We start from the raw sequence: 18,167 nt of genomic DNA, 5'->3' as shown, positions 1-18,167 counted from the left end.
TCTTCTTCTTCCTCTGGGGTCTTTGGCACAAAGCATAAAGACAGCAGATGTGGAGGAGGTTTTCCTGAGTGAGTAAGCGGTCAGCTGGCCTGACACCTGTCCTCCCTTCCGGCTCAGGACAGGGTGCCTGTCCATCCCCCTGGAGGAATGGCTGAGGCCTGACTGAACGGGGCTGGCTGGGGACGTGCAGTGAGGCTGGCTGGGAGCTCTTCAAGCCACGGTCACTGCCATTGCCAGCCTCCTCCAACCCCTCTGCAAGGGCAAGAAGCCAAGAGTACCCCCATACATAAGCCCCAGTCTATCTCCCTGATAATTCAATCACCTTGGAGGCCAACGGCCCTCTGTCCTGGCGGAGCTGACGGATGAGGGCGGAGGGAAGGAAGCCCATGGAGAGAGGCGGTGGGGGCGGGGGGGAGAGGGGTGAGGCGGAAAACTCAGAGCAGGGCTTGAAAAATGAAGAAATAAACCTGCCAGGAGGGAGACAGCTTCCATCCGTCCTCCATAAAGCTGTCTTAAGAACCACGAAGGACGCCGGCAGGGCAGAGGGGGCTGGAAATGGCTCCTCTCCCCGCTGCTCCCCCTGGCCACCCAGCTGTGCTCCAGTCCCAGCCTAGTGAGGGTTGGAGAGGAAGGGGATGGATGGGCTAGAAGAGGGGGAAAAGAGGCAGGAATGGGGAGAGGGTGCAGCTGTGGGAGGGGCCTTTTGTCTGCACAGTAACACCTGCACACAGTAGGTACTCAATGTTTCTGGGCTGGCAGAGGGAAGGAACGCATGCTGTGACTACAGCTAGTTAGCAAGCCAGGATTGGTCAAGGCTGACTGTCTGCTAGGATGGTGGTAGGTTAATTGGCGGCCTGGATAATCCACAAGGAGCCTATCTGCCCACTTCACAGGCAGACCAAAGTCACACAAGTCAGAGTCTCCTGGGCACCCATAGGAGGGTCCAGCCAAGCTACCTTCACCAGGAGCTATGCTGTAGGGTGGAGAGATAGCCCCTCCATGTCCCCAAAGGCTTCCCTCACAGTGAATCCAGGCTGTTCGAGCCAGGGGCATTTTGAAAGACCCTGTAACCTACTCACAATGTAGAACCACAGACAGGGAAAGGAAGTCAAAGCCAATGACAGAGATACAGTCAGCGCTGGACCAGGGGGACCTCTGGTGGGAACAGTTATAGGCAGTTTGTATTTTTCTGGCTGTCTATGACAAGTGTAAACAACTAAGAGGACAAGGACATTATTAAAGCCTAAAATCAATAGTCAGTGTGCTACTAAATGCTACCGTGCCACTAACTGCTACCTTGCCCCAATTATAGGACACCATCAAAGAAATTCGTGTTGAATTAGGCAACAGCTACACCAAGGCTTCTCCATGGTATCCTGCAGGCCCTGGGAGGATGCATTTAGGCAGGAAGGGAGGGGACCAGGTCGGCTTTGTGTCTACTGTGTGACTTTAAGCAGGTCCTGTACCTCTCTGTGCACTGTTCTCCCCCTGCCCTTCCCACCATGCAGGCCAGGTTTGAGGACGAGGAGTCTGAACAGGCTAGAACTACACTGTGTGAGCCGGGGACAGGGCGGCTAAGGTATCTCCAAGGCAGGGCAGGCCAGCCTAGAGGAGGGTGGAGGAGCCTGGCCCAGCAGCTCCAGAGGCCAGAGGCCAGCTTTCAGGTCCTGTTTACAGTGGAAACAGACTTGAAAAGAGTTCACTTTTCCACTGTTTTTGTGGCGGTACTGTGGGGAGCAGGGCTTCCTGAGAGGCGAGGCCAGCTTTCCAAGGCCACACCGAGTCCAGCCCTTTGCTGGCCTCCAACAGGAAACATGTTTTCAATTTACAGGTCCCTGCCAGGCTCTGCAAGCAGGCTTCACGTTCCACTGGCCTAACTTGGTGGGGAGAGCGCAGTACCAGGGCCCACTGCTGGGACAAATGGTAAGAGACTGACATGGGGACTTGCTCCCCAACAGCTCCAGCCAATTTAGTGTGTGTGTGTGTGTGTGTGTGTGTGTGTGTGTGTGTGTGTGTGTGTGTGTGTGTGTGTGTGTGTGTGTGTGTGTGTGTGTGTGTGCGTGCGTGCAGGCCCTGACATTGGGACTTGAACTCAGGAGCACACATTCTCACTTGGCTTTGTCACTCAATGCTGGTGTTCTACCCATTCAAGCCACAGCTCCACTTCCAGATTCTTGCTGGTTATTGGAAGATAAAACTCTCATGGACTGCTCTGCCTGGGCTGGCTTCAAACTGTGAACCTCAGATCTCAGCCTCCTGAGTAGCTAGGATTTCAGGTGTGAGCCACCAATGCCAGCTCACTTAGCGGCTGAATACCTCAACTACTTTAGTCCTTGGCTTCCTGAATGCCGTATCAGTTGTTCCTACCCCTTTCCATATAAAAGAAGGCCTTCTGAGGAAAAGAATCCAAGTATCACCAGACTTTTAGCAAAGAAAGAAGGGCTTCAACCCAGATTGGCAGATTCTTGACCCTGTCCCACTGGCAAAATGGGACATTGGATACCCACTGCTGGACAGGCCTGGAAGCCATGGGATAAGCCTACGAGCGATCTGTCCTTTACATCTTACAAGAAGGGAAACTGAGGCCCAGAGAAAACCCCTCTGGCTTCACATAGCTTAGAATGACAGAGTCAGAAATCGCAGTAAAGGTTGCAAAAGCGCTGCCCTCCATCCTGCATCTTGGCTGGGCTATTGGCTGTTTGCAGTCATCCCTGCCTGAGCCATCCAAAAAACTTGCTATCCAGCAACTTGGGGAGAGGTGTGGCAAGCCTGGCCTTCCAGCTTCCAGGCTGGTGCAGTCAGTGTGGGGATCCTGTTCTTGTTGAATCAATGCCAACCTCCAGCCCCAGCTCTCTGCACAGTGGCCCTGGTGTACTGTCCCTCACTTTCTGGGACTCTTAGAGCACTAGCACTAGACAAAAAGCACATTTTCATGCAATAGAATCCATTCCTTGTTGGCTTTTTTTTCATGAGCTGTCCCCTCTCTGCTTCTTCCCATCCAGGGCACTCCTGTTCCCCCAAACAAGGGCCACTTTCCAGACTGGGTGATGGGCAGGCTCCTAGGGCCACTCCCATGCTGGACCCCCCGGTCCACTGCAGACAGTCCATATAGCATGGAGAACACCCACAACTAAGAAGGTGGGTGGCTTGAACCTGACTACAGACTGCTGTACTGGTAGCCTGCCCACAGGGAGCAAGGCTGTGGCCCTCAGGAGTGGGGAGGACCCTGAGTTCAGCCCAGAGGGGTAGAGGCTATGGATGTGAGTTCTCTGTGCTTTGAAGGACAATGAACAGGCAGAAGGACAAAGAGCAGGATTCACAATAGGAAGATAAACAGGGCAGAAACAGGTCTACTGGCATCTTTCAAGAAGGGTACTTTGCAGTCCTGTTGCCCAGATAGGACAGAATGAGAAAGACAAGATGAGAATCCAAGCATCCCCGAGAGTGAAGGAAGGCCTGACAGGAAGCCACACTCTTCAGAGAGGAGCAAAACAGGAAGGGCTGGTGGGCACAGGCAGATGCGAGTCACAGACCAACAGCTCTATACCCCAATTTTGACCTTTTTTTTTTCCCTCTTTTCGGTCCGGCACTAGGAATTGAACTCAGGGCCTAGGCTTTTTCACTCAAGGCTAGCACTACCACTGAAGCCACAGTTCCACTTTTGGCATTTTTGAAGGTCAACTGGAGATAAGGGTCTCCTGGGCTTTCCTGTCCAGGCTGGCTTTGAGGTGTGATCCTCAGATCTCAGCCTCCTGAGCAGCTGGGATTACAGGTATGAGCCACCAGTGCCTTGGGTGAGACTTATAGCCACCATGGTATCTGTCTCTGTGTGAGTGCCATGCTATCAGTGTCTAGGATCAAGAAAAAGCCTGAGCCAGGAGCTGGTGGCTCAGATCTGGTAATCCTAGCTACTCAGGAGGCTGAGATCTGAGGATCACACCTCAAAGCCAGCCCAGGCAAGAAAGTCCATGAGACTCTTATCTCCAATTAACCCCCAGAAAAGTGGAAGTGGCGCTGTGGCTCAAGTGGTAGAGTGCTTACCTTGAGCTGAAGAACCGAGGGACAGCGCCCAGGCCCAGAGTTTGAGACTCACGACTGCCAAAAAAAAAAAAAAAAAAAAAAGCCTTATTCAAGGACACACTTCCTGGGCTTTACAAAGGCCGGTGGGCCCAGGTGGTCTACATGTCACGTTTCCCTCCTGCCTGACTCACCCTTGGCCACTGCTCATGCTCAGAGGAGAGGCTTGAGGAGGGATGCCAGAGACACGTGGGTGGATGATGGTTCCCAGGAGGGCAGGTGCATACTAAAGCTGTGACTCACTCCTGCAAGGACCCTGGGCCTACTTGGACAAACTCCTCTCTAGCTCTAGGCCTCAGCTTTCTCTAAGACACAGAGGCTGAGACAGTTGCAACCTCAGCTCCATCCTTACACATCCAGGGTCTCCTGTGTGTGGGGGGGGGGGTGGGGAGTGGCCGTGGGGGGGGGTTTCTATGCTACCCCTTTCCCACCCTATCCTATTTCCAATGAACACTGTAAGCCTTGCCCCTCACTGGGCTGGGATTTTGAAAGCCAGGCTTGCCAAGGGTCAGCTTGGCTACAAAGGGGTCCCCCATCCCCAATTGAGTATCTCAGGGAGCAGATCTGCTGCCATCTGCTGCATTTGAGCCCCGGGCTTTGACATACGGGATTTCTAGGAAGCTCAGTAAGAAATGAGGCAGTATCTTTCCTTCTACAGATCAAAGCCTTCACTGGCTTTCCTACTGCCCATCAGACAGAAGTGCGACCCCGCAGCAGGGCCTTGACCCTCACCCTGCCTCTACCTGCCCTGTACTCTGGAGGCAACAGTTAGGCCCAGGGATGAGCGTGCTTTTGTCATAGCTCCAAGTGTGCTACCCAGTTCCTCACAGCCTTTCCTTGCCCTGGGACACACTCGCCTTGCTGGACAGGGTCTCTGCCCCAGCAAAGCCCAGGCCAGATGTCCCGTGCCGGGGATCAAGGCCAAGAACTTAAGGTTGAAAGTTTGATGGACTGGAGATCAAATCCTGGTTTGCTACCAAGTGGCCGAGTGATTTTGAGTATGCTACGTAACTTCTCTGCTTCTCTTTCTTCTCTTCACTCCTCCCTCCATCTGGTTTGTTTTGCTAGGACCAGGGTTTAGACTAAGGACCTGTTACTCTCTGGGCTTGCCTACTTACTTGGCTGGTGCTCTACTACTTAAGCCATACCTCCATCTTGGCCTATTGTTGGTTGTTTTGGAGCTAGCATCTAGCACACTTTTTTGCCCTGCCTGCTTTGAATTCTGATTCTCTGCATCTCAGTATTACAGGAGTGAGCCATCAGCACCTGGCCAGTTTACTCATTTTTGAAATAGATGATACATACATAGTAATGGGGGCATGTACTAATTAACACAACTAGCTTTAAGACTCCTCCAACACACAGCATACAAATGTCCCACACAGCAATGTAACAGTGACTGACTTAGGGCTGAGTCTTAAGTCCTGGCAAGGTAGCTTCAGGCAAGTCACTTGCTGTTTGCTAACTGAGGGGAAGTCTTCTTTATTAGTGATGGGGTGTGTGGGGGGGTTGATAGGAATACACTGTATATGTGTGGAAATGTCACAATGTAATCCCCTCTTTCATAGCTAACGTATTGCTTAAAAAACAAAACTCTCTTCCTGCCCAGCTAGTGCTGGTGGCTCATGCTTGCCATCCTACCTACTCAGGGGGCTGAGATCCAAGGATCAAATCCGTGAGACTCTAATCTCCAATTAACCACCAAAAGGTGGGAAGCAGAGCTATGACTCTAGTGGTAGAATACTAGCCTTGAGCAGGGACAGTGCCTAGGCTCTGAGTTCAAACCCCAGCATCAACACACACACACACACACACACACACACACACACACACACACACACACACACACACACACACACACACACACACACACACACACACACCACAAAAACAACAACAACAAAACCCCTTGCTTATTACTGTATGGACTTTGCAAAGCAGCAGGTTGTCCTGGTGCCCTGGCCACCAGGCTGTCCTCTGGCTCTTTGACCTTCACTGACACCTCCTGGATCTCCTATATTCCAGAGGCCACCAGGACTCTGAGGACTTGGGTCAGCTCATCAATGTCCTTTAATTCTGGTGGAGTCCTTCATCTGTCTCACTACCTGCTCTGATTGGTCCAACACTCATTGCCATTTAAACACCTGAATTATCATACTGCCCAGCCCAAAAGGCTAGCAGATTCTTCACTTCAGTTACAATTGGCTGGTTCAGGGGAAGGATCTACTCTAAGCATTAGATGGTGCAGAGCAGGGAAGATAGAGAAAGGGCCTGTGTAAAGAGAAATCGATAATGGACCACTTGAAATGATTTTTTGGACTTTGTGTTCTCCTGTTTAGTGTCCTAAAAGGCGTGACTGGACTCCGTGTGGCCTGTGCTGGCCTGTGCTGAAGGTTGGGTGGGATGACCCAAGGTTAGATCAGAGTAGCAGTGTAGCAATGTAGCAGGGTCCAGGGCTCGAACCCTCCCCTAACTTATTTGCACCTTGATCTTCTCAGTCACAAACTGGAAGTGACTGATGCCCACCTCTTGGGTGGGGTTGGGGGTGTCAGGCAGAGATGAGGAGGACACATCATCATTATTAATTATCCTAATGAATACCACCGCAGGGCACTGGGCTGTGTTCTGCCCTCCAGTGGCACATATGTGCCACAGCGGGCTGCTTTCTTCCTGTCCTTGGGGCCCTGGGGTAGTTGCTGGGGGTGTGTGGTACACACACCAAGTGCCATGTGCAAAGGCAGCTCAGGGAAGCTGCCACCGCTCGGCAGCTGGGCCCTGGCCATCTTTGCCTCGTCTAGTCAGGTGCCACGCTGGGCCTGTCAGAGATCTATGCTGGGGCTGGAGTGTGACTCGAGCAGGCCCCAGCTATGCGGGGCTCTGATGAAATAGGCTGGGTTGCCCTTGGCTCTGCCCTGTCTCCCAGACTTGTTGCCCTGTCCCCTCGTCCCTGCAGCTCTCTGCCCTAGGAGGGCAGGTGTGTACATACTGATGCTTTGCTGCAAACACCACTGCTTGCCCCCACCCCTTGCCTCACCTGCAAGTCTTACTGTAAGTTTTCAGACAGCTCCAGGAAGTCCTCCAGGAAACCTTCCCTGTGTCCTATTCCCTAAGGCCTCCTCCTCTTTTGTTTTTGTTTTTGGTAGGTGGAGGTACTGAGGCTTGAACTCAAGGCCTCAAATGCTCACTTGGCTTTTTTGCTCAAGGGTAGCACACTGTTCACTTGAGCTACAGCTCCACTTCTAGCTTTTGGTGATTAACTAGAATCTCAAAGAATTTTCTGCCTAGGCTGGCATGGGACCAGGATCCTCAAATCTCAGCCTCCTGAGTAGCTAGGATTACAGACGCGATCCACCAGCACCTTGCTTTCTGGGCACTTGCTCCCTACATGAAGCCCACATTGGAACATAGATCATGTCTCTCCCGAGAGCTGAGCATAGACCCACACAAACAATAGGTGTGAACTATGTCCTGCGGCCCTACCACAGCAGACGGAGAGTGCATGGAGGGAGAGCAGGGTTGTGCAGAGGAGGTGGCCCAGCATCAGGTATTGACTGTGGCTCCTGCCCAGGGAGGACACAGAGCCACCCCGACACGGCCCCACACCCAAGGCTGGCTGGGCAAGCAGGATGCCAGCAGCAGTCAGAGGAGTCCCACGTTTGAGTGACAGCACCACCTAGGCCCAGAGCCCCAAGCCCTGACATCATCCCAGGTGGGGCACAAGGCCCCAGTACCGAATAATTCCTCCTCTGTCACTTGCCAGGGCTCAGCGGCCTCTAAGGTCTCATTAGGATGGGGCCAACCTTTTCACCTCTCACTGTTAATTCTCCTGAGCAGTTGAGAGTGGAGTGGGAGGGAGCAAGATGTGAGAGAGCCTTTTCATTTCTGGAGCTCACTACCCACAGGCCTGGAAACCTCTTGGGGGGGCTCCTTGTCTGGGTCTGAGGGCCTGAGGGGGGGTGTGCATCAGAGGGCTGCCCAAGTAAACTGAAAGTGTGTATCAAAGAAGGGACAGTTTTCAGAAAGCAGGCAGTGGCTCCTGTCCTGAGCTGGCCCCAGGCCTTTGCCAGGGGCTGCAAAGGATGGCTCAGGGCTGAGGAGGAGGGCTGCCCATGCTGGGTGGACCACCCACAGGGACACACATGGCAAGGTACAGCCCATACACCAGCCTGAGTCCAGAGGTGCACAGAGCTCCTCACTGTCTTCCCGGTGGCCTGGGGAGGCATGCTCTCCTCAGAGCCTCAGTTTTCCCACCTGGTCTCAGTTTGTCAACCTGTGTCTCTGACACTTAGAAGGTTCCCAGAGGAGTTAGATGAGCCCACAATGCTCCTACTCCATCTTGTTTCCCAGAGCCCCAGATGAGCAATCCAGCTTGGCTCACAGGAAAGTCCTAGCTGTGAGCCATAGGGCAGAGGCCCTGGAAGAGCCCAAAGGAATGGTCGATAAATGGCACATTACACCTAGGAATCAGTTTCTCTGTCTCTAAGACTTGGGCTGGCAGGTAGCCACTGAGCCAACTATTCTGTGGCAGGAGGGAATGGGCATGGAACCCACAGTTTACTTCAGGGAGCCTGGCCATGTGGATATCTGTCTATATTTTTTGGTTTCGGGGGGGGGGGTGCCAGTCCTGGGGCTTGAACTCAGGCCTGGGTACTGTCCATTAGTTTTTTACTTAAGGCTAGCACTTTACTACTTGAGCCACAGCTCCACTTCTGGCTTTATGGTGGCTAATTAGAGATAAGTCTCATGAACTTTGCTGCCCAGGCTGGCTGTGAACCACCATCCTCACATCTCAGCCTCCCGAGTAGCTAGGATTACAGGCATGAGCCACTCGTGCCCAGCAATTATGAGGTTTTAAGAGCAGTATGAGTCTGAGTCTCACAGGCTTGTTGCATTTCAGCCTTCCAGGTGGGCATACAGAGGAGGGGGCAGAAGGGAGCCAAAGAGGGGGGTGCCGGTCCCTAAAACCCATGGGTAAACCCCCTGACACACTACATCCTTCATCATCTCCATCTTTAGAGGAACAGAATTGTGGGGAGTCCCCCAGCAATGGAGAAGTCCAAGCATCTGCTGGAGGGGCCACACACAGACATGGGTATATGTGTGGGAGAAGGACCAATGTCAGCCTTCCTGGAGGATGGCTGGGGACAGGCCAAGCTGCCTAAACGATGCAAGAATATTCAATGTGTTTCTTCTACACACAGAAAAATATTCCAGATGTTCTATAGGTTCCAGTTCATCAAAATCTTCCTGGCTCACTCCTTGGCACCCTGCAGCTGCTGGGTGAGGAATGCGTATGCGTGTGTGTGTGTGTGTGTGTGTGTGTGTGTGTGTGTGTGTGTGTGTGTGTGTGTGTGTGTGTGTGTGTGTGTGTGTGTGTGTGTGTGTGTGTGCGCGCGCGCACACACACACGGGAGATAATGGGGAGCAGAGGGCTGGATGGATAGCTTGGATGATGAGTCTAGATGGGGATGGGGCCAGGAGGAGAACTCAGGTCCCACCCAGCGAGGACTGTTTCAGGCAAGGCGGATTCACTAATCTGTGACTAGCCAGATGGAGGTGGAGCATTTCATGGAGCTTATGAAGCAGAGACAGACGGTCCCTCAGGCTCTGGAAGAGGTCCCCAAAGACATCTGGGGAAGTGGTAGAAGGTCCCGAACAGCTGGGAGGCAAGAGGTGCAGGTCCCCAAATCAGAAAGAGACAGGCATGAGGGCAGACTGCTGGGAGCTCAGGGACCAACGGGTCTCTACTTCTTACTCCAGTTCTGCTCTAGGGGAAGTCTGGAATATTCTCTGTGGTAAAGCTCCACCCAACAGCCAGGGTGGACAGACCTCAGTGGCAGTGGTCACTGCCTCTTCCTGCCCCCTGCCCTCCCTCCCCCATTCCCCCTCTCCCGCCTGCTGTGGTCACAGCCCAGAATTGAGAAACCCGTGTGTGGGCAGACAGAGGGACTGGATATCTGGGAAGATATGTGCTATGTAGCAAAAGACATTTCTCACAGAGCTTACACACAGCCTAGAACCTTCCTTATCACAGCACCTGCCACACCCAGAAAGAACTGGCACATTGAACCTATATTAGGCTCAAACCTATAATTGCAGTTACTCAGGAGGCTGAGATCTGAGGATCTCAGTTCCAATACGACCCAGACAGGCAAGTCCACAAGGCTTTTATCTCCAGTTAATCAGCAAAAATGGAGCTGTGGCTCAAGTGGTAGAGTGTTAGCTTTGAGCCAAAAAGCTAAAAACAGAGTTCAAACCCCTGTACCGGCACGTACAAGCTCTACTTCTGGGTTTGTTTTGTTTGGTAGTTAATAGGAGATAAGAGTCTCAGGGACAGCCGGGTGCTGGTGGCTCATGCCTGTAATCCTACCTGAGATCTGAGGATCATGGTTCAAAGCCAGCCCGGGCAGGAAAGTCAGAGAGACTCTTATCTCCAATAAACCACAGAAAAACGGAAATGGCACTGTGGCTCAAGTGGAAGAGTGCTAGCTTTGAGCTGAAATGCTGAGGGACAGCACCTAGGTCCAGAGTTCAAGCCCCAGGACCAACAAAAAAAAGAAAAACAACAACAAACAAACTAATCAAAGAGTCTCAGGGACTGTCCTGCCTTAGCTGGCTTAGAACTGTGATCTTCACTTCTCAGTCTCCTGAGTAGCTAGGATTACAGGTATGAGCTACCACACTCCACCCTTTTTATGGGCCTCCCTATACAGTGAGGTTCAGTCAGTGAGTCTGGCCATGACCCTGCCATCCCTGTCCACCCTCATGACCTCAGGTCCTAATTCTGTACTGTAGGAGAGTGGAGAGATCAATTGTTTGCTAACATTTCTCTGGGCCATGTTTCCCTTCCAAGACTCAGTTTCCCCACCTGCAAAAGGAACAAGCCAGACTCTCCCAGCCTGCACTGGTCACTTCACAGTCAGGAGCCAAGATGAATGTATGTCTTAATACAGATTTGGAATACTTGTAGAATGGGAGAAGAAGGTTAGCCACATGCTCTGGGCATCCTCCATACATTCATTCCATGCGTGGCCCCTAAGAAGAGATGTAGCAGCCATGTGACAAGCACTTTCAAGGGAAGAGTGGGCTTGGACCTAGGCATGATGGAAGCAGATGCTCATGGACCCTGAGGGGTAGGGGTGGGGGGGTGAGAGAAGAGGCTGTCCCACTCATACAGGAGGCATGGTTTAAGGCAGGTGTTGGAGGGGTCAGGCAAGGGGTGACAAGGGAGAGGGTGGGAAGTCACTCACCCTCCTGCAGAGCAAAAGTTACAGTATGGGAAAGAGTGGTGAGGGGCAGCACCACTGCAGCCAGGGTGCTGGCAGAGGCGAGAAAGGAGGCTGCAATCAGGTGGCAGTGGCTCCCATGCCAGGCTGTGTTGGCCATGTGCATTGTAGGCACTTCCAAGAACGGGGATCCAGGAAGTTCCCCATGAGGGCAAGCAGATCACTGACACCTCCAGGCAGGCTATTCCCTGGAAGCCCATCCTATGTTCTCCCAGGGGAGAGGGACATTTGATGTATTGATTCATGTGCCAGTTCCCACACACCTCACTTCTAATTATAGCAGGAATTTCAGTAGTGCTGCTGGGAAATACCTGGGTTCCATGGGTCCCTGCTACGACACAGACCCCCTACTCCCTTCTCTAAGATAGGAGGTCCTCCCATCCCCTGTGGCCAGCACAGCAGGTCTAGGTCTCTGGGGAGGGCCAGGCACTGTCCCATCCGGGCCACATACAGCCACCTAGGAGTGGAGGCGCCATCTGGGGGACTTCCAAAGAGACAGGAGGGAGGAGCCGAATAAACAGGCCAGAGGGCAGCAGGTTGGCCTGTAGATGATAGGATTTAGGTGTGTGTGTGTGTGTGTGTGTGTGTGTGTGTGTGTACTTAGAGCCTGGGCGCTGTCCCTGAGCTCTTGTGCTCAAGGCTAGTGCTCTACCACTTGAGCCACAGCTCTACTTTAGCTTTTTGGTTGTTAATTGGAGATAAGAATCTTAAGGACTTTCTTGCTTGGGCTGGCTTTGAACCACAATCCTCAGATCTTAGCTTCCTGAGAGACGAGGGGCCATCAGTACCTGTCTCATATGCTTTTCTAGTCTTACTGTCCTTCACCCATTTCACAGGTGGAAAAGCTAAGTCCAGAGAGAAATTGTGACTTCCCTGAGTCACACAGGAGCTGCCTGGCCAAGATCAGAGCCTCACACTGCCCCAGGAGGGGACCACCTGCCAGCCCTGGGGAGAAAGGGAAAGGTAGAGGCCACCTGCCCCTTCTCCCCACCCCAGTCTTTCCTAGGACACAGAAGTATTGATTACCAGCCTTAACTCAGAGCAGTTTCTTTTCTTTTCCTTTCCGACATTTTCCCACTAAGGCTTTCTGTTCCTCACTTTTTTTTTTTCAAAGAATAAACTCAAAGCTGCTCCTATGATTAATTACCAGCTGCCTAATGCTCCGCCACTGGCAATTTCTGGAAAGGGAATGAATTACCTTGAACAACATCCGAAAAGAGAAGCTGCCGTGAAGGAGAACTTCAGAGGTTACCTGACAATTAGCAGGAGGTTCCTAGAGCCATGTTGGGGCACTGACAGGGCCCTTGGGAAAGCATGTGTGCCAGCCTGGGGCCAGCTTCAGGCTCCAGACAGTGGCAGGGTATTGGGGTGTTGGTGAATGTTGAGCAAGAAAGAAGGGAGTTGCTCTCAGCTGCCTGACCTTCCCCTCTCCTCCCCATACTTGCCAAAGCACCGTGTACCGCTTCATTTCTATGGACCTAGGTTCAAATCCCCACTCCACTCTGGGCAGCTCAAAAGGTTTCGTAACCTTTCAGAATGAGGCAAAGCCAATTTCCTCCAGGGATTCTGTTGAGGAGAAAAGCCTTATTTCAGGTGTCTGATGACTGGCATTATGGAGTTGATGGTCAAAAATCTGTGGCAGTTAGGCTAGGCATGGGTGGCTCACACCTATAATCATAGCTACTCAGGAGGCTGAGATCTGAGGACTGTGGTTTAAAGCTATATAGGATGGCTTTGAACCACAATCCTGATGTTCGCTTCCCCAGAGGCTAGGAACCATAAGTACTCAGCTCATATGCTTTTCTGGTCTTCTTGTTCTTCATTTTATTTCACAGATAGAAAAGCTAAGTCCAGAGAGAGAGAGAGAGAGAGAGATCATGAGACTCTTATCAATGAGACTCATCACCAATGAACCACCAAAAAGCTAGACGTGAAGCTCAAGTAGTAGAGTGCTAGCTTTGAGCAAATAAGGCTAAGGGATAGCATCAAGCCCTGAGTTCAAGCCCCAGTACCGGCATTATTAAACAAGGAAAAAGTGGTGACATTTAGACATCTTGACTTCTAAGCATCTACTGCCCCATTAGCAATGTCAGCGGCAGCAGCAGCATCTTCTCTTAGAGGAGGGCCTGGCTGTCAATGCAGCTCAAGTCACATCCCAGGATGGGAAAGGAGCCTGGCTCTCCTGTTCCAGAGCCTGCCTGCATGAAGCCAGCTAACTCTTTTACTGGGACCCCATAGAGAAGCCTTGGACATCAAAACAAGGATACTCTTTCTCCTGGACTGGCCTTAGGGCCATTGCACCTTGGGACAAAAGACCCTGAGGCATGGGAGCACCCCCTCCACCCATTTGATAGGTTAAGGCCCAGGCCAACTGTACAGGGTCCCAGTGAACTAATACCAGAATCAAGATCTGCACCCGGAAGTGGCCACCTCAGCCTGGTTGTGACCCATGCCGGCGATCATGTTGTCTTTCACCCAGGCCACACTTCCTGCAAGGTCCATGCTCCACAGGGTTCCGAGCGGGGAGGACCTCGTGAGGAGAGGGCTACTGCACTTGCAGCACCAGGACTGTCCCTCAGTTCTGGCACATCCTCTGCCCCACTCAAGCAGAGCAAGGCCAAGCCAGAGAGGCCCCGGGATGAAGGCTGAGGGAAGCATCGATTTGCATAATGACATAGGTTCCAGAGCTGGCCAGCACACCCTCCCACGCATGAGGGCTGAGCCCCGAGTCAAGGCACAGGGTCTCCATCAGGCAGCTCAGCTGCATACCTACCTCAGCGGTCTGCAAGTCACCAGTGTCCCCCGCGCTGATCAGCAGCTCACAGCCCGTCACCTCACTCCAGCCCCATGATCCTGCAATGAGAAAGGATGACCGGTGAGACAGTTTCACAGGAACCCCTAGGCTGACCACGGTGGTTGGGCTCTCCCACGGTTGCTGGAAAGATCCAAGGAAATGAAGTAATAAAGGCAATCTACATTCACACATTCACTCAACCTTTACAGTGGTCCTTCTTCAGAGGACTCAGATGATGAACAAAGAACAAAACATTGTAAACTAAAAATAATGCCTCAGCCAGCACCACTGGCTTACGCCTACCATCCTAGCTACTCAGGAGACAATCTGAAGACTGTGGTTCAAAGCTGGCCCAGACAGAAAAGCCTGTGAGACTCTTATCTCCAATTAACCATCGAAAAGCTGGAAGTAGAGTTGTGGGTCAAGTGGCAAAGTCTTGAGTGAAAAAGCTAAGGGACAGTGCCCAGGCTCTGAGTTTTAAGCCCCAGTACCAACAATCACACACACACACACACACACACACACACACACACACACACACACACACACACACACACACACACACACACACACACACACACACACACACACACACTATCAGAAAGAAAAGGGCAAGGGCTGCTGAGGGAGGAGGTCCTGGAAGGGACTGGTAGGGGTTGTGCCAGGGTCTATGAGAGGGCAGTGGGTTAAGACAGCAGGCAGGACTTGCTGGGAGCTGGGTACAAGGAGCAAGACTACCCAGCTTGGTGGGCCCTGGCTTGCCCATTTCCTTAATGTACCACTAGCAGAGCTGTAAACCTCTTCCAGCAGAGACCACGGGTGATAGTGGGAGAAGATGTGTCCAGTACATACAGTCCAGCCTCCACACCCACGACAGACGGCCCCTCCATGCGCAGCTGATGGGCAACAGGCAGATAGCTGAGCCCAGTCTAGCTTTAGATGGGAATGTGGCTTAGTGGTAGAGTACTTGCCTAGCATACATTCATGAAGCCCTGGGTTTGATTCCCTGGTACCACATAAACAGAAAAGGCCAAAAGAGGTGCTGTAGCTTAAGTGGTAGAGTGCTAGCTTTGAGCAAACGCAGCTCGGGGATAGTGCCCAGGCCTTAGGTTCAAGTCCTAGGACTGGCAAAAAAATAATGAAAATAAAATAAAAGCATTCCTGAGGCCTGGTGTTAGAGATGTGAGCTCAGTTACCCAAGCAACCCATTCAAATCCTGGTTTCACCTGCTCAGTGAGTGTGTGGCTGAAATACGTATGCGTGTGCACGTGTGTATGTGTGCTGGTACTAGGGCTTGAACTCAGAGCCTGGGCATTCTCCCTTAGCTTTTTTTTTTTTTTTTGTCCACAGCTGGCACTCTACCACTTGAGCCACACTTTCAGTTCTGGCTTTTTTCATTTTTATTTTTTGTTGTAAGAGTCTCATGGCCTTTCCTGCCCAGGCTGTCTTTAAATCTCAGTCTCCAAATCTGAGCTTCTTATGTAGCTAGGATTATAGGTGTGAGCCACCAGCACCCAGCTTGGGATACATTTCTTAAACTCTCTGCCTCAGTTTCCTCCCTTTGGGGGGCGGCAGGAATTAGAGCCCTCCCTCAGAGAGATGTAGACTGTAGAACACAGTACATACGGAATGCAGATTCCTGGGTCCCCAAACTCTCAAGCCAGGCAGAGTGTGTCCATTCTATCCACCTCCTGGCCCTGCCCAGCCTCCAACTGCTTTGAAAACACAAATGTCCCTTGGGTTTAGTGCTTCCCTTTCACACAGAAGGAAACTGAGGTATGGAAGGGCAGAGTCTGCCTCATCCCAGAGTCGAGCAACAGGTCATGGGTTGGGGATGAACCGTACTCAGCCTCCTGCCTCCCACCACCAACAGCCCAGACCTTTCCCAAGGGCAAGCTGGCCTGGTCAGCAGAGCCGCTGACCAAGAGAAAATGATTGTTTTGGCAGCTGAGACAGAAGCCAGAGCCGGAAAGCCCTTGCTCACTCGGGGGGGGGGGGGGGGTGTGAGTGTGTCCAGCCCTCATCAAGGCTTGCAGGAGTCACCCCACCCACCAGTCCTATGCGCAGAGTGTTCTAGCTCAAAGTAGGGATGCATGAACTTCCCTGCCTCCAGCCACCCCAGCCACTAGGACCAGAGGGGAAGGGACCTGTCCAATGTCACACAGTGACAAGGAGGGGTTAGGCCCTGCTCAGGGACTGTGAACCTGCCTGAATTTTATCATTCAGTTGCGAAAACACAGAAGTATGAGGCTTGCCTGGGCTATTTATTTCCTTTAACTTACAGGGAAACTTGTATCCTCAATTCACATAGGAAGATCAGAGAGGTTCTCTAACTTCCTGAGACCACCCAGCTAATAAGAAGCTAGCATATACACTCAGCTGCCACCCAGGCATCACCCGGCAGTGGGTGCTACTCAGAAGCCCCGCTAGGAGCCAGTGGCAGCTAGGGCCCCTCACCACAGAGAAGAAGGCTCAGAAGCCAGGACCCTGGGCCAAGCTGGACATGATTGTGTCCTCTTTACAGCTCACTGGCGCCCTCTGCTAAAGCTCACAGCCTGGGGGAAGAGAGGGTGGTTACCAGGAGAGATCAGGGAGAGAAGACGGGAAATGTCCCTGGCTACTTCCAGCCTGGGTAGATCACCAGGTGAACAGGTCTGGGGATGCCTTATATCATGAGGGGTGCACCCTGGGCTGTGGGAAAGTGGAAATTGACATTGCCTAGGCTCCCCATGGATGGGTCCTCCAGTGCCCAGAGGGCTCTCCCCAACTCCCAGTCTGATGATGGTTATGGGAGGCGGGGGGTGTTGAGACCACGACACAGACCAGGCCTGGGCAGCCGCAGCCCGAGTGAGGCAGGCCGTCCCAGTGTGGTGGTCCATCTGGGAAGCATCCCCGGGCAGGGAGGGGCTGGATGCAGGACAGTGCCCACCTTGTCCAACAGGGCCTGGGGCACTAGGGGACACAACTGCTGGAATGACCAGGCTGAATCTTACATACAGAAGATGTCACCGCTCATGGGTGAGGACCATCCCACAGCCACGATGGAAGTATGTCCACCTTGTGGTGAGGTCAGAGTATGGAACAGGTTAAAGGAGTATGGAGGGCTAGGCTTGAATCTGGGCTTTGCTGTTAACTGCTGGGTGATCCATTTTCCCTCCAGCTACTAATCCCCTAGGAGAGCCTCCAACCTGATGTGGAAGAGCAGGACCTTGGCCAGCAGGACTCCTAGTGGAGGGGTCAGGTGGTCCTGGTGTAGGTTGCTGGGCAGAGACAGGCACACCTCTGAGCCTGGGGCTCAGGGCTCCTGTTACCAGATCTCACTCCTCACACATGCTCGTCCGTCCGTCTGTCTGTCTGTCTGTCTCTCTCTCTCTCTCTCTCTCTCTCACACACACACACACACACACATTTGTGCCCCAAGACTGGGTGCTGTAAGGGCTGAGGTGTAGAGGCAGAGCAGTCTGAATGGTAAGTAACTTTCAGCAGTGGGGAAGCAGGTAACTTGCTCCAGGTCATAATCGGCTAGGTAGAGATCAGGACTACAACCCATTCCCAGCAGACCTGCTTCATTCCTGCCTGAACTCACCTGAACCAGCTCTGGGCATCCTGACCCTCAGCCTCTCTCTGAGCTCAGGCTGGCCAGCCAGTGCTGACCCTCCATTTTACAAATGAGCTAGATGACTTCAGACCTGAGGCCACAGACCCTCTACCCTCTCTCTGACCCCATCACAACTCTCCAAGGGACCAGGTCTCCTCAGCTTAGAGCCCACCCATCTGGTCATATATCCTCTGACATGACCCTAGGAACAGACTCCTGTCCTCCCGTAGAGGCCGGGGCTGGCTGCAGGAGCCAGGCAAATATTTACCACTGATGGTTATCCAAACCTTATCCAAATTGGCTGCTGCCCTGCCTCCTGCATTCCTGGAATATGTGTTCCCTGACCTCACTAGGCTGGGGGCTGGGGATCCAGACCCAGGGAAGGACTGGACTCAGGGTCCTAGGCAGGGAG

The 18,167-nt window shown here is 52.6% G+C and overlaps 1 protein-coding gene across 6 annotated transcripts in view; it reads right to left on the bottom strand.

Annotated features, from left to right (window-relative positions):
- The window catches only part of Zmiz1 (zinc finger MIZ-type containing 1), a 226,944-nt gene that overhangs the window by 124,957 nt on the left and 83,820 nt on the right, over positions 1–18,167 (bottom strand). For 5 of the 6 annotated variants that reach the window (XM_070020702.1, XM_070020701.1, XM_070020700.1 and 2 more), the window contains one exon: positions 14,137–14,216. The gene's annotated coding sequence lies outside the window, so the exon portion shown is untranslated. Of the gene's footprint in view, positions 1–4,041; positions 4,059–14,136; positions 14,217–18,167 lie in introns of those variants that run through there. The other variant, XM_070020707.1, reaches the window with a different exon arrangement.

This window comes from Dipodomys merriami, unplaced genomic scaffold (genome assembly GCF_024711535.1).
Source record: "Dipodomys merriami isolate MVZ:Mamm:240054 unplaced genomic scaffold, mDipMer1.0.p SCAF_14, whole genome shotgun sequence".
Lineage (NCBI taxonomy): Eukaryota > Metazoa > Chordata > Mammalia > Rodentia > Heteromyidae > Dipodomys > Dipodomys merriami.
Note: the sequence above shows the minus strand (reverse complement) of the source record. Positions and strands in the feature narration are given on the sequence as shown.